The 14687-nt window shown below is 43.4% G+C and overlaps 9 pseudogenes; all 9 read right to left on the bottom strand.

Annotated features, from left to right (window-relative positions):
* Nucleotides 1–230: 230 nt before the first annotated feature.
* LOC130286053 (U2 spliceosomal RNA) lies at nucleotides 231–494 on the bottom strand (annotated as a pseudogene).
* Nucleotides 495–1968: 1474 nt separating this feature from the next.
* Nucleotides 1969–2232, bottom strand: LOC130286054 (U2 spliceosomal RNA; annotated as a pseudogene).
* A 1483-nt stretch (nucleotides 2233–3715) lies between these two features.
* Nucleotides 3716–3979, bottom strand: LOC130286055 (U2 spliceosomal RNA; annotated as a pseudogene).
* A 1488-nt stretch (nucleotides 3980–5467) lies between these two features.
* LOC130287902 (U2 spliceosomal RNA) lies at nucleotides 5468–5732 on the bottom strand (annotated as a pseudogene).
* A 1482-nt stretch (nucleotides 5733–7214) lies between these two features.
* LOC130287255 (U2 spliceosomal RNA) lies at nucleotides 7215–7478 on the bottom strand (annotated as a pseudogene).
* Nucleotides 7479–8963: 1485 nt separating this feature from the next.
* Nucleotides 8964–9227, bottom strand: LOC130285626 (U2 spliceosomal RNA; annotated as a pseudogene).
* A 1482-nt stretch (nucleotides 9228–10709) lies between these two features.
* LOC130286056 (U2 spliceosomal RNA) lies at nucleotides 10710–10973 on the bottom strand (annotated as a pseudogene).
* Nucleotides 10974–12456: 1483 nt separating this feature from the next.
* Nucleotides 12457–12720, bottom strand: LOC130286057 (U2 spliceosomal RNA; annotated as a pseudogene).
* A 1483-nt stretch (nucleotides 12721–14203) lies between these two features.
* Nucleotides 14204–14467, bottom strand: LOC130286058 (U2 spliceosomal RNA; annotated as a pseudogene).
* Nucleotides 14468–14687: the final 220 nt, after the last annotated feature.

Raw genomic sequence — 14687 nt, forward strand, 5'->3', positions numbered from 1 at the left:
GCTACCTGTCATGTCATGTCAAACCTGCACAGGTGTGCTAGATTATTATTATTTAGTTTTATTTTATTTTTTTACACCAATCAGTGTGCAAACATGGTCATTAAAACGCTAAATGAATAGACGTTCATAAACCAGTCAGTGCAACTCATCATTTTGGTCTCCAATTCTCAAACTCAAATTCTCACCCACGGAGGATTAAATGAGAATCTTTCTTGTTTAACACTGGAATGGGGTGGTGCACTGTTCACTACCCGAAGATACTGCCACATCGGGTCAATGCATAGGGCGACAGAAGCAAGCTTCCAAATCAGCTCCCTTTCTCAAAAATCCATTTAATTTATGGTCCCCAGATAGGGAACGTATGTATCAGTATGTGCTCACAAGTCACCCAAGTGCAAGTATTCACACAAAAAAAAACGTGCCTCAGGATGCGATCTGTCGCAAGATCCTTTCTTTTTTTACACTTGATCTAAGCCAAAAGGCCTAGAGGGGATAACCGGGAAAGGGGTGGACCCAACCATGTCCCCTTCATGAGCACTCACATTACTCATAGGAATGGAAGGAAGGCTGGCAGCCAACCAGCCTCCCATACACTTTCTGGGTGGGTGGCAGTCAGCCACCCATACATACATACAGCACAGGCTAAACCCACATCATCACTTAAAAAAAGGACAGGCGACCATTGCACTCTGATGGAGCATTTAGCAATGCAATCCATAGCCTGGCTTTTGCCTGAACCCCCATCACTCCTCCTCTTGCATATAAGACAATATTTCAGATCTGCATATGAAAACAACACGCCTACCTTTGTTGCACATAGCTGCCTGCCTGTCTCTAGTTACCCCACTGGCTGTAGCTGCGTCCCTTCCGACATGGAATAACACCAACTGTAACGATAAACTGAAAATTAACAGTATAAACCTGCATCATTTTGGACTCTGGTATTTGCTGAATCCGGGTGACCTGACAATCGATGGTGGTGCCGCTGGTGATTCTGGCCTTCTTGGAATCTGTTGGGCCTATGTGTTAGCTCACACATCACTTGGGTATCCATGGTAACTACCACAACATGGTCATCTGCAGTTTACATCTAGCCCGTGGCATTGAATGGCATTTTAAAAGTGCTAAGGGTCCTGGTGCAATAATCCTCCCATGAGGATCAGCCTCAACGGCTTTGTAGATTGCACTCATGTCAGCAACTCCATATACATTTTTTTTTCTTCATGCTTCTTTCTTCATCCTTTTTTCTTTCTGTCATTCAGACTTTCATTCATTCGATCTCTCTCACTCACTTGCTTTAACTCATTTGTTCTCACTCACTCACTCACTCACTCAATCACTCACTCACTCATTCACTCTCACTCACTCTCACTCTCTCACTCACTCGCTCACTAAGTCAGTCTCTCTCTCTCTCTCTTTTTCTTTTTATATATATTTTTTTCCGTCTTCTTCTTCTTCTTCTTCTTCTTCTTCTTCAGACCCTGTCATAGCACTAATGCCTTTCCAATACCACCAGCAGATGGAGACACTCCATTGCAACATTGGTTGTGAGCAGCAGTTTCTAAAAACAAATGCCTCATGGCGGATTTCCCATCCATCAATGGATGGTAAATTTTGTTTTTATCATTCACTGACCACAGAAACCAATGCATGGTCAAGCAACAGCAATGACACACCCTTGTGTATAGGCATGAGACCCTCATGTCATTTAACAGGATTCAGCACCACCCACAAGACAGCTACCTGTCATGTCATGTCAAACCTGCACAGGTGTGCTAGATTATTATTATTTAGTTTTATTTTATTTTTTTACACCAATCAGTGTGCAAACATGGTCATTAAAACGCTAAATGAATAGACGTTCATAAACCAGTCAGTGCAACTCATCATTTTGGTCTCCAATTCTCAAACTCAAATTCTCACCCACGGAGGATTAAATGAGAATCTTTCTTGTTTAACACTGGAATGGGGTGGTGCACTGTTCACTACCCGAAGATACTGCCACATCGGGTCAATGCATAGGGCGACAGAAGCAAGCTTCCAAATCAGCTCCCTTTCTCAAAAATCCATTTAATTTATGGTCCCCAGATAGGGAACGTATGTATCAGTATGTGCTCACAAGTCACCCAAGTGCAAGTATTCACACAAAAAAAAACGTGCCTCAGGATGCGATCTGTCGCAAGATCCTTTCTTTTTTTACACTTGATCTAAGCCAAAAGGCCTAGAGGGGATAACCGGGAAAGGGGTGGACCCAACCATGTCCCCTTCATGAGCACTCACATTACTCATAGGAATGGAAGGAAGGCTGGCAGCCAACCAGCCTCCCATACACTTTCTGGGTGGGTGGCAGTCAGCCACCCATACATACATACAGCACAGGCTAAACCCACATCATCACTTAAAAAAAGGACAGGCGACCATTGCACTCTGATGGAGCATTTAGCAATGCAATCCATAGCCTGGCTTTTGCCTGAACCCCCATCACTCCTCCTCTTGCATATAAGACAATATTTCAGATCTGCATATGAAAACAACACGCCTACCTTTGTTGCACATAGCTGCCTGCCTGTCTCTAGTTACCCCACTGGCTGTAGCTGCGTCCCTTCCGACATGGAATAACACCAACTGTAACGATAAACTGAAAATTAACAGTATAAACCTGCATCATTTTGGACTCTGGTATTTGCTGAATCCGGGTGACCTGACAATCGATGGTGGTGCCGCTGGTGATTCTGGCCTTCTTGGAATCTGTTGGGCCTATGTGTTAGCTCACACATCACTTGGGTATCCATGGTAACTACCACAACATGGTCATCTGCAGTTTACATCTAGCCCGTGGCATTGAATGGCATTTTAAAAGTGCTAAGGGTCCTGGTGCAATAATCCTCCCATGAGGATCAGCCTCAACGGCTTTGTAGATTGCACTCATGTCAGCAACTCCATATACATTTTTTTTTCTTCATGCTTCTTTCTTCATCCTTTTTTCTTTCTGTCATTCAGACTTTCATTCATTCGATCTCTCTCACTCACTTGCTTTAACTCATTTGTTCTCACTCACTCACTCACTCACTCACTCAATCACTCACTCACTCATTCACTCTCACTCACTCTCACTCTCTCACTCACTCGCTCACTAAGTCAGTCTCTCTCTCTCTCTCTCTTTTTCTTTTTATATATATTTTTTTCCGTCTTCTTCTTCTTCTTCTTCTTCTTCTTCTTCTTCAGACCCTGTCATAGCACTAATGCCTTTCCAATACCACCAGCAGATGGAGACACTCCATTGCAACATTGGTTGTGAGCAGCAGTTTCTAAAAACAAATGCCTCATGGCGGATTTCCCATCCATCAATGGATGGTAAATTTTGTTTTTATCATTCACTGACCACAGAAACCAATGCATGGTCAAGCAACAGCAATGACACACCCTTGTGTATAGGCATGAGACCCTCATGTCATTTAACAGGATTCAGCACCACCCACAAGACAGCTACCTGTCATGTCATGTCAAACCTGCACAGGTGTGCTAGATTATTATTATTTAGTTTTATTTTATTTTTTTACACCAATCAGTGTGCAAACATGGTCCTTAAAACGCTAAATGAATAGACGTTCATAAACCAGTCAGTGCAACTCATCATTTTGGTCTCCAATTCTCAAACTCAAATTCTCACCCACGGAGGATTAAATGAGAATCTTTCTTGTTTTACACTGGAATGGGGTGGTGCACTGTTCACTACCCGAAGATACTGCCACATCGGGTCAATGCATAGGGCGACAGAAGCAAGCTTCCAAATCAGCTCCCTTTCTCAAAAATCCATTTAATTTATGGTCCCCAGATAGGGAACGTATGTATCAGTATGTGCTCACAAGTCACCCAAGTGCAAGTATTCACACAAAAAAAAACGTGCCTCAGGATGCGATCTGTCGCAAGATCCTTTCTTTTTTTACACTTGATCTAAGCCAAAAGGCCTAGAGGGGATAACCGGGAAAGGGGTGGACCCAACCATGTCCCCTTCATGAGCACTCACATTACTCATAGGAATGGAAGGAAGGCTGGCAGCCAACCAGCCTCCCATACACTTTCTGGGTGGGTGGCAGTCAGCCACCCATACATACATACAGCACAGGCTAAACCCACATCATCACTTAAAAAAAGGACAGGCGACCATTGCACTCTGATGGAGCATTTAGCAATGCAATCCATAGCCTGGCTTTTGCCTGAACCCCCATCACTCCTCCTCTTGCATATAAGACAATATTTCAGATCTGCATATGAAAACAACACGCCTACCTTTGTTGCACATAGCTGCCTGCCTGTCTCTAGTTACCCCACTGGCTGTAGCTGCGTCCCTTCCGACATGGAATAACACCAACTGTAACGATAAACTGAAAATTAACAGTATAAACCTGCATCATTTTGGACTCTGGTATTTGCTGAATCCGGGTGACCTGACAATCGATGGTGGTGCCGCTGGTGATTCTGGCCTTCTTGGAATCTGTTGGGCCTATGTGTTAGCTCACACATCACTTGGGTATCCATGGTAACTACCACAACATGGTCATCTGCAGTTTACATCTAGCCCGTGGCATTGAATGGCATTTTAAAAGTGCTAAGGGTCCTGGTGCAATAATCCTCCCATGAGGATCAGCCTCAACGGCTTTGTAGATTGCACTCATGTCAGCAACTCCATATACATTTTTTTTTCTTCATGCTTCTTTCTTCATCCTTTTTTCTTTCTGTCATTCAGACTTTCATTCATTCGATCTCTCTCACTCACTTGCTTTAACTCATTTGTTCTCACTCACTCACTCACTCACTCAATCACTCACTCACTCATTCACTCTCACTCACTCTCACTCTCTCACTCACTCGCTCACTAAGTCAGTCTCTCTCTCTCTCTCTCTTTTTCTTTTTATATATATTTTTTTCCGTCTTCTTCTTCTTCTTCTTCTTCTTCTTCTTCTTCTTCTTCAGACCCTGTCATAGCACTAATGCCTTTCCAATACCACCAGCAGATGGAGACACTCCATTGCAACATTGGTTGTGAGCAGCAGTTTCTAAAAACAAATGCCTCATGGCGGATTTCCCATCCATCAATGGATGGTAAATTTTGTTTTTATCATTCACTGACCACAGAAACCAATGCATGGTCAAGCAACAGCAATGACACACCCTTGTGTATAGGCATGAGACCCTCATGTCATTTAACAGGATTCAGCACCACCCACAAGACAGCTACCTGTCATGTCATGTCAAACCTGCACAGGTGTGCTAGATTATTATTATTTAGTTTTATTTTTTTATTTTTTTACACCAATCAGTGTGCAAACATGGTCATTAAAACGCTAAATGAATAGACGTTCATAAACCAGTCAGTGCAACTCATCATTTTGGTCTCCAATTCTCAAACTCAAATTCTCACCCACGGAGGATTAAATGAGAATCTTTCTTGTTTAACACTGGAATGGGGTGGTGCACTGTTCACTACCCGAAGATACTGCCACATCGGGTCAATGCATAGGGCGACAGAAGCAAGCTTCCAAATCAGCTCCCTTTCTCAAAAATCCATTTAATTTATGGTCCCCAGATAGGGAACGTATGTATCAGTATGTGCTCACAAGTCACCCAAGTGCAAGTATTCACACAAAAAAAAAACGTGCCTCAGGATGCGATCTGTCGCAAGATCCTTTCTTTTTTTACACTTGATCTAAGCCAAAAGGCCTAGAGGGGATAACCGGGAAAGGGGTGGACCCAACCATGTCCCCTTCATGAGCACTCACATTACTCATAGGAATGGAAGGAAGGCTGGCAGCCAACCAGCCTCCCATACACTTTCTGGGTGGGTGGCAGTCAGCCACCCATACATACATACAGCACAGGCTAAACCCACATCATCACTTAAAAAAAGGACAGGCGACCATTGCACTCTGATGGAGCATTTAGCAATGCAATCCATAGCCTGGCTTTTGCCTGAACCCCCATCACTCCTCCTCTTGCATATAAGACAATATTTCAGATCTGCATATGAAAACAACACGCCTACCTTTGTTGCACATAGCTGCCTGCCTGTCTCTAGTTACCCCACTGGCTGTAGCTGCGTCCCTTCCGACATGGAATAACACCAACTGTAACGATAAATTGAAAATTAACAGTATAAACCTGCATCATTTTGGACTCTGGTATTTGCTGAATCCGGGTGACCTGACAATCGATGGTGGTGCCGCTGGTGATTCTGGCCTTCTTGGAATCTGTTGGGCCTATGTGTTAGCTCACACATCACTTGGGTATCCATGGTAACTACCACAACATGGTCATCTGCAGTTTACATCTAGCCCGTGGCATTGAATGGCATTTTAAAAGTGCTAAGGGTCCTGGTGCAATAATCCTCCCATGAGGATCAGCCTCAACGGCTTTGTAGATTGCACTCATGTCAGCAACTCCATATACATTTTTTTTTCTTCATGCTTCTTTCTTCATCCTTTTTTCTTTCTGTCATTCAGACTTTCATTCATTCGATCTCTCTCACTCACTTGCTTTAACTCATTTGTTCTCACTCACTCACTCACTCACTCAATCACTCACTCACTCATTCACTCTCACTCACTCTCACTCTCTCACTCACTCGCTCACTAAGTCAGTCTCTCTCTCTCTCTCTCTTTTTCTTTTTATATATTTTTTTTTCTGTCTTCTTCTTCTTCTTCTTCTTCTTCTTCTTCTTCTTCAGACCCTGTCATAGCACTAATGCCTTTCCAATACCACCAGCAGATGGAGACACTCCATTGCAACATTGGTTGTGAGCAGCAGTTTCTAAAAACAAATGCCTCATGGCGGATTTCCCATCCATCAATGGATGGTAAATTTTGTTTTTATCATTCACTGACCACAGAAACCAATGCATGGTCAAGCAACAGCAATGACACACCCTTGTGTATAGGCATGAGACCCTCATGTCATTTAACAGGATTCAGCACCACCCACAGGACAGCTACCTGTCATGTCATGTCAAACCTGCACAGGTGTGCTAGATTATTATTATTTAGTTTTATTTTATTTTTTTACACCAATCAGTGTGCAAACATGGTCATTAAAACGCTAAATGAATAGACGTTCATAAACCAGTCAGTGCAACTCATCATTTTGGTCTCCAATTCTCAAACTCAAATTCTCACCCACGGAGGATTAAATGAGAATCTTTCTTGTTTAACACTGGAATGGGGTGGTGCACTGTTCACTACCCGAAGATACTGCCACATCGGGTCAATGCATAGGGCGACAGAAGCAAGCTTCCAAATCAGCTCCCTTTCTCAAAAATCCATTTAATTTATGGTCCCCAGATAGGGAACATATGTATCAGTATGTGCTCACAAGTCACCCAAGTGCAAGTATTCACACAAAAAAAAACGTGCCTCAGGATGCGATCTGTCGCAAGATCCTTTCTTTTTTTACACTTGATCTAAGCCAAAAGGCCTAGAGGGGATAACCGGGAAAGGGGTGGACCCAACCATGTCCCCTTCATGAGCACTCACATTACTCATAGGAATGGAAGGAAGGCTGGCAGCCAACCAGCCTCCCATACACTTTCTGGGTGGGTGGCAGTCAGCCACCCATACATACATACAGCACAGGCTAAACCCACATCATCACTTAAAAAAAGGACAGGCGACCATTGCACTCTGATGGAGCATTTAGCAATGCAATCCATAGCCTGGCTTTTGCCTGAACCCCCATCACTCCTCCTCTTGCATATAAGACAATATTTCAGATCTGCATATGAAAACAACACGCCTACCTTTGTTGCACATAGCTGCCTGCCTGTCTCTAGTTACCCTACTGGCTGTAGCTGCGTCCCTTCCGACATGGAATAACACCAACTGTAACGATAAACTGAAAATTAACAGTATAAACCTGCATCATTTTGGACTCTGGTATTTGCTGAATCCGGGTGACCTGACAATCGATGGTGGTGCCGCTGGTGATTCTGGCCTTCTTGGAATCTGTTGGGCCTATGTGTTAGCTCACACATCACTTGGGTATCCATGGTAACTACCACAACATGGTCATCTGCAGTTTACATCTAGCCCGTGGCATTGAATGGCATTTTAAAAGTGCTAAGGGTCCTGGTGCAATAATCCTCCCATGAGGATCAGCCTCAACGGCTTTGTAGATTGCACTCATGTCAGCAACTCCATATACATTTTTTTTTCTTCATGCTTCTTTCTTCATCCTTTTTTCTTTCTGTCATTCAGACTTTCATTCATTCGATCTCTCTCACTCACTTGCTTTAACTCATTTGTTCTCACTCACTCACTCACTCACTCACTCAATCACTCACTCACTCATTCACTCTCACTCACTCTCACTCTCTCACTCACTCGCTCACTAAGTCAGTCTCTCTCTCTCTCTCTCTCTTTTTCTTTTTATATATATTTTTTTCCGTCTTCTTCTTCTTCTTCTTCTTCTTCTTCTTCTTCAGACCCTGTCATAGCACTAATGCCTTTCCAATACCACCAGCAGATGGAGACACTCCATTGCAACATTGGTTGTGAGCAGCAGTTTCTAAAAACAAATGCCTCATGGCGGATTTCCCATCCATCAATGGATGGTAAATTTTGTTTTTATCATTCACTGACCACAGAAACCAATGCATGGTCAAGCAACAGCAATGACACACCCTTGTGTATAGGCATGAGACCCTCATGTCATTTAACAGGATTCAGCACCACCCACAAGACAGCTACCTGTCATGTCATGTCAAACCTGCACAGGTGTGCTAGATTATTATTATTTAGTTTTATTTTATTTTTTTACACCAATCAGTGTGCAAACATGGTCATTAAAACGCTAAATGAATAGACGTTCATAAACCAGTCAGTGCAACTCATCATTTTGGTCTCCAATTCTCAAACTCAAATTCTCACCCACGGAGGATTAAATGAGAATCTTTCTTGTTTAACACTGGAATGGGGTGGTGCACTGTTCACTACCCGAAGATACTGCCACATCGGGTCAATGCATAGGGCGACAGAAGCAAGCTTCCAAATCAGCTCCCTTTCTCAAAAATCCATTTAATTTATGGTCCCCAGATAGGGAACGTATGTATCAGTATGTGCTCACAAGTCACCCAAGTGCAAGTGTTCACACAAAAAAAAACGTGCCTCAGGATGCGATCTGTCGCAAGATCCTTTCTTTTTTTACACTTGATCTAAGCCAAAAGGCCTAGAGGGGATAACCGGGAAAGGGGTGGACCCAACCATGTCCCCTTCATGAGCACTCACATTACTCATAGGAATGGAAGGAAGGCTGGCAGCCAACCAGCCTCCCATACACTTTCTGGGTGGGTGGCAGTCAGCCACCCATACATACATACAGCACAGGCTAAACCCACATCATCACTTAAAAAAAGGACAGGCGACCATTGCACTCTGATGGAGCATTTAGCAATGCAATCCATAGCCTGGCTTTTGCCTGAACCCCCATCACTCCTCCTCTTGCATATAAGACAATATTTCAGATCTGCATATGAAAACAACACGCCTACCTTTGTTGCACATAGCTGCCTGCCTGTCTCTAGTTACCCCACTGGCTGTAGCTGCGTCCCTTCCGACATGGAATAACACCAACTGTAACGATAAACTGAAAATTAACAGTATAAACCTGCATCATTTTGGACTCTGGTATTTGCTGAATCCGGGTGACCTGACAATCGATGGTGGTGCCGCTGGTGATTCTGGCCTTCTTGGAATCTGTTGGGCCTATGTGTTAGCTCACACATCACTTGGGTATCCATGGTAACTACCACAACATGGTCATCTGCAGTTTACATCTAGCCCGTGGCATTGAATGGCATTTTAAAAGTGCTAAGGGTCCTGGTGCAATAATCCTCCCATGAGGATCAGCCTCAACGGCTTTGTAGATTGCACTCATGTCAGCAACTCCATATACATTTTTTTTTTCTTCATGCTTCTTTCTTCATCCTTTTTTCTTTCTGTCATTCAGACTTTCATTCATTCGATCTCTCTCACTCACTTGCTTTAACTCATTTGTTCTCACTCACTCACTCACTCAATCACTCACTCACTCATTCACTCTCACTCACTCTCACTCTCTCACTCACTCGCTCACTAAGTCAGTCTCTCTCTCTCTCTCTCTTTTTCTTTTTATATATATTTTTTTCCGTCTTCTTCTTCTTCTTCTTCTTCTTCTTCTTCTTCTTCTTCAGACCCTGTCATAGCACTAATGCCTTTCCAATACCACCAGCAGATGGAGACACTCCATTGCAACATTGGTTGTGAGCAGCAGTTTCTAAAAACAAATGCCTCATGGCGGATTTCCCATCCATCAATGGATGGTAAATTTTGTTTTTATCATTCACTGACCACAGAAACCAATGCATGGTCAAGCAACAGCAATGACACACCCTTGTGTATAGGCATGAGACCCTCATGTCATTTAACAGGATTCAGCACCACCCACAAGACAGCTACCTGTCATGTCATGTCAAACCTGCACAGGTGTGCTAGATTATTATTATTTAGTTTTATTTTATTTTTTTACACCAATCAGTGTGCAAACATGGTCATTAAAACGCTAAATGAATAGACGTTCATAAACCAGTCAGTGCAACTCATCATTTTGGTCTCCAATTCTCAAACTCAAATTCTCACCCACGGAGGATTAAATGAGAATCTTTCTTGTTTAACACTGGAATGGGGTGGTGCACTGTTCACTACCCGAAGATACTGCCACATCGGGTCAATGCATAGGGCGACAGAAGCAAGCTTCCAAATCAGCTCCCTTTCTCAAAAATCCATTTAATTTATGGTCCCCAGATAGGGAACGTATGTATCAGTATGTGCTCACAAGTCACCCAAGTGCAAGTATTCACACAAAAAAAAACGTGCCTCAGGATGCGATCTGTCGCAAGATCCTTTCTTTTTTTACACTTGATCTAAGCCAAAAGGCCTAGAGGGGATAACCGGGAAAGGGGTGGACCCAACCATGTCCCCTTCATGAGCACTCACATTACTCATAGGAATGGAAGGAAGGCTGGCAGCCAACCAGCCTCCCATACACTTTCTGGGTGGGTGGCAGTCAGCCACCCATACATACATACAGCACAGGCTAAACCCACATCATCACTTAAAAAAAGGACAGGCGACCATTGCACTCTGATGGAGCATTTAGCAATGCAATCCATAGCCTGGCTTTTGCCTGAACCCCCATCACTCCTCCTCTTGCATATAAGACAATATTTCAGATCTGCATATGAAAACAACACGCCTACCTTTGTTGCACATAGCTGCCTGCCTGTCTCTAGTTACCCCACTGGCTGTAGCTGCGTCCCTTCCGACATGGAATAACACCAACTGTAACGATAAACTGAAAATTAACAGTATAAACCTGCATCATTTTGGACTCTGGTATTTGCTGAATCCGGGTGACCTGACAATCGATGGTGGTGCCGCTGGTGATTCTGGCCTTCTTGGAATCTGTTGGGCCTATGTGTTAGCTCACACATCACTTGGGTATCCATGGTAACTACCACAACATGGTCATCTGCAGTTTACATCTAGCCCGTGGCATTGAATGGCATTTTAAAAGTGCTAAGGGTCCTGGTGCAATAATCCTCCCATGAGGATCAGCCTCAACGGCTTTGTAGATTGCACTCATGTCAGCAACTCCATATACATTTTTTTTTCTTCATGCTTCTTTCTTCATCCTTTTTTCTTTCTGTCATTCAGACTTTCATTCATTCGATCTCTCTCACTCACTTGCTTTAACTCATTTGTTCTCACTCACTCACTCACTCACTCACTCAATCACTCACTCACTCATTCACTCTCACTCACTCTCACTCTCTCTCTCACTCGCTCACTAAGTCAGTCTCTCTCTCTCTCTCTCTTTTTCTTTTTATATATATTTTTTTCCGTCTTCTTCTTCTTCTTCTTCTTCTTCTTCTTCTTCAGACCCTGTCATAGCACTAATGCCTTTCCAATACCACCAGCAGATGGAGACACTCCATTGCAACATTGGTTGTGAGCAGCAGTTTCTAAAAACAAATGCCTCATGGCGGATTTCCCATCCATCAATGGATGGTAAATTTTGTTTTTATCATTCACTGACCACAGAAACCAATGCATGGTCAAGCAACAGCAATGACACACCCTTGTGTATAGGCATGAGACCCTCATGTCATTTAACAGGATTCAGCACCACCCACAAGACAGCTACCTGTCATGTCATGTCAAACCTGCACAGGTGTGCTAGATTATTATTATTTAGTTTTATTTTATTTTTTTACACCAATCAGTGTGCAAACATGGTCATTAAAACGCTAAATGAATAGACGTTCATAAACCAGTCAGTGCAACTCATCATTTTGGTCTCCAATTCTCAAACTCAAATTCTCACCCACGGAGGATTAAATGAGAATCTTTCTTGTTTAACACTGGAATGGGGTGGTGCACTGTTCACTACCCGAAGATACTGCCACATCGGGTCAATGCATAGGGCGACAGAAGCAAGCTTCCAAATCAGCTCCCTTTCTCAAAAATCCATTTAATTTATGGTCCCCAGATAGGGAACGTATGTATCAGTATGTGCTCACAAGTCACCCAAGTGCAAGTATTCACACAAAAAAAAACGTGCCTCAGGATGCGATCTGTCGCAAGATCCTTTCTTTTTTTACACTTGATCTAAGCCAAAAGGCCTAGAGGGGATAACCGGGAAAGGGGTGGACCCAACCATGTCCCCTTCATGAGCACTCACATTACTCATAGGAATGGAAGGAAGGCTGGCAGCCAACCAGCCTCCCATACACTTTCTGGGTGGGTGGCAGTCAGCCACCCATACATACATACAGCACAGGCTAAACCCACATCATCACTTAAAAAAAGGACAGGCGACCATTGCACTCTGATGGAGCATTTAGCAATGCAATCCATAGCCTGGCTTTTGCCTGAACCCCCATCACTCCTCCTCTTGCATATAAGACAATATTTCAGATCTGCATATGAAAACAACACGCCTACCTTTGTTGCACATAGCTGCCTGCCTGTCTCTAGTTACCCCACTGGCTGTAGCTGCGTCCCTTCCGACATGGAATAACACCAACTGTAACGATAAACTGAAAATTAACAGTATAAACCTGCATCATTTTGGACTCTGGTATTTGCTGAATCCGGGTGACCTGACAATCGATGGTGGTGCCGCTGGTGATTCTGGCCTTCTTGGAATCTGTTGGGCCTATGTGTTAGCTCACACATCACTTGGGTATCCATGGTAACTACCACAACATGGTCATCTGCAGTTTACATCTAGCCCGTGGCATTGAATGGCATTTTAAAAGTGCTAAGGGTCCTGGTGCAATAATCCTCCCATGAGGATCAGCCTCAACGGCTTTGTAGATTGCACTCATGTCAGCAACTCCATATACATTTTTTTTTCTTCATGCTTCTTTCTTCATCCTTTTTTCTTTCTGTCATTCAGACTTTCATTCATTCGATCTCTCTCACTCACTTGCTTTAACTCATTTGTTCTCACTCACTCACTCACTCACTCACTCAATCACTCACTCACTCATTCACTCTCACTCACTCTCACTCTCTCACTCACTCGCTCACTAAGTCAGTCTCTCTCTCTCTCTCTCTTTTTCTTTTTATATATATTTTTTTCCGTCTTCTTCTTCTTCTTCTTCTTCTTCTTCTTCTTCAGACCCTGTCATAGCACTAATGCCTTTCCAATACCACCAGCAGATGGAGACACTCCATTGCAACATTGGTTGTGAGCAGCAGTTTCTAAAAACAAATGCCTCATGGCGGATTTCCCATCCATCAATGGATGGTAAATTTTGTTTTTATCATTCACTGACCACAGAAACCAATGCATGGTCAAGCAACAGCAATGACACACCCTTGTGTATAGGCATGAGACCCTCATGTCATTTAACAGGATTCAGCACCACCCACAAGACAGCTACCTGTCATGTCATGTCAAACCTGCACAGGTGTGCTAGATTATTATTATTTAGTTTTATTTTATTTTTTTACACCAATCAGTGTGCAAACATGGTCATTAAAACGCTAAATGAATAGACGTTCATAAACCAGTCAGTGCAACTCATCATTTTGGTCTCCAATTCTCAAACTCAAATTCTCACCCACGGAGGATTAAATGAGAATCTTTCTTGTTTAACACTGGAATGGGGTGGTGCACTGTTCACTACCCGAAGATACTGCCACATCGGGTCAATGCATAGGGCGACAGAAGCAAGCTTCCAAATCAGCTCCCTTTCTCAAAAATCCATTTAATTTATGGTCCCCAGATAGGGAACGTATGTATCAGTATGTGCTCACAAGTCACCCAAGTGCAAGTATTCACACAAAAAAAAACGTGCCTCAGGATGCGATCTGTCGCAAGATCCTTTCTTTTTTTACACTTGATCTAAGCCAAAAGGCCTAGAGGGGATAACCGGGAAAGGGGTGGACCCAACCATGTCCCCTTCATGAGCACTCACATTACTCATAGGAATGGAAGGAAGGCTGGCAGCCAACCAGCCTCCCATACACTTTCTGGGTGGGTGGCAGTCAGCCACCCATACATACATACAGCACAGGCTAAACCCACATCATCACTTAAAAAAAGGACAGGCGACCATTGCACTCTGATGGAGCATTTAGCAATGCAAT

The sequence above is a fragment of the Hyla sarda genome, chromosome 8 (genome assembly GCF_029499605.1).
Source record: "Hyla sarda isolate aHylSar1 chromosome 8, aHylSar1.hap1, whole genome shotgun sequence".
NCBI lineage: Eukaryota > Metazoa > Chordata > Amphibia > Anura > Hylidae > Hyla > Hyla sarda.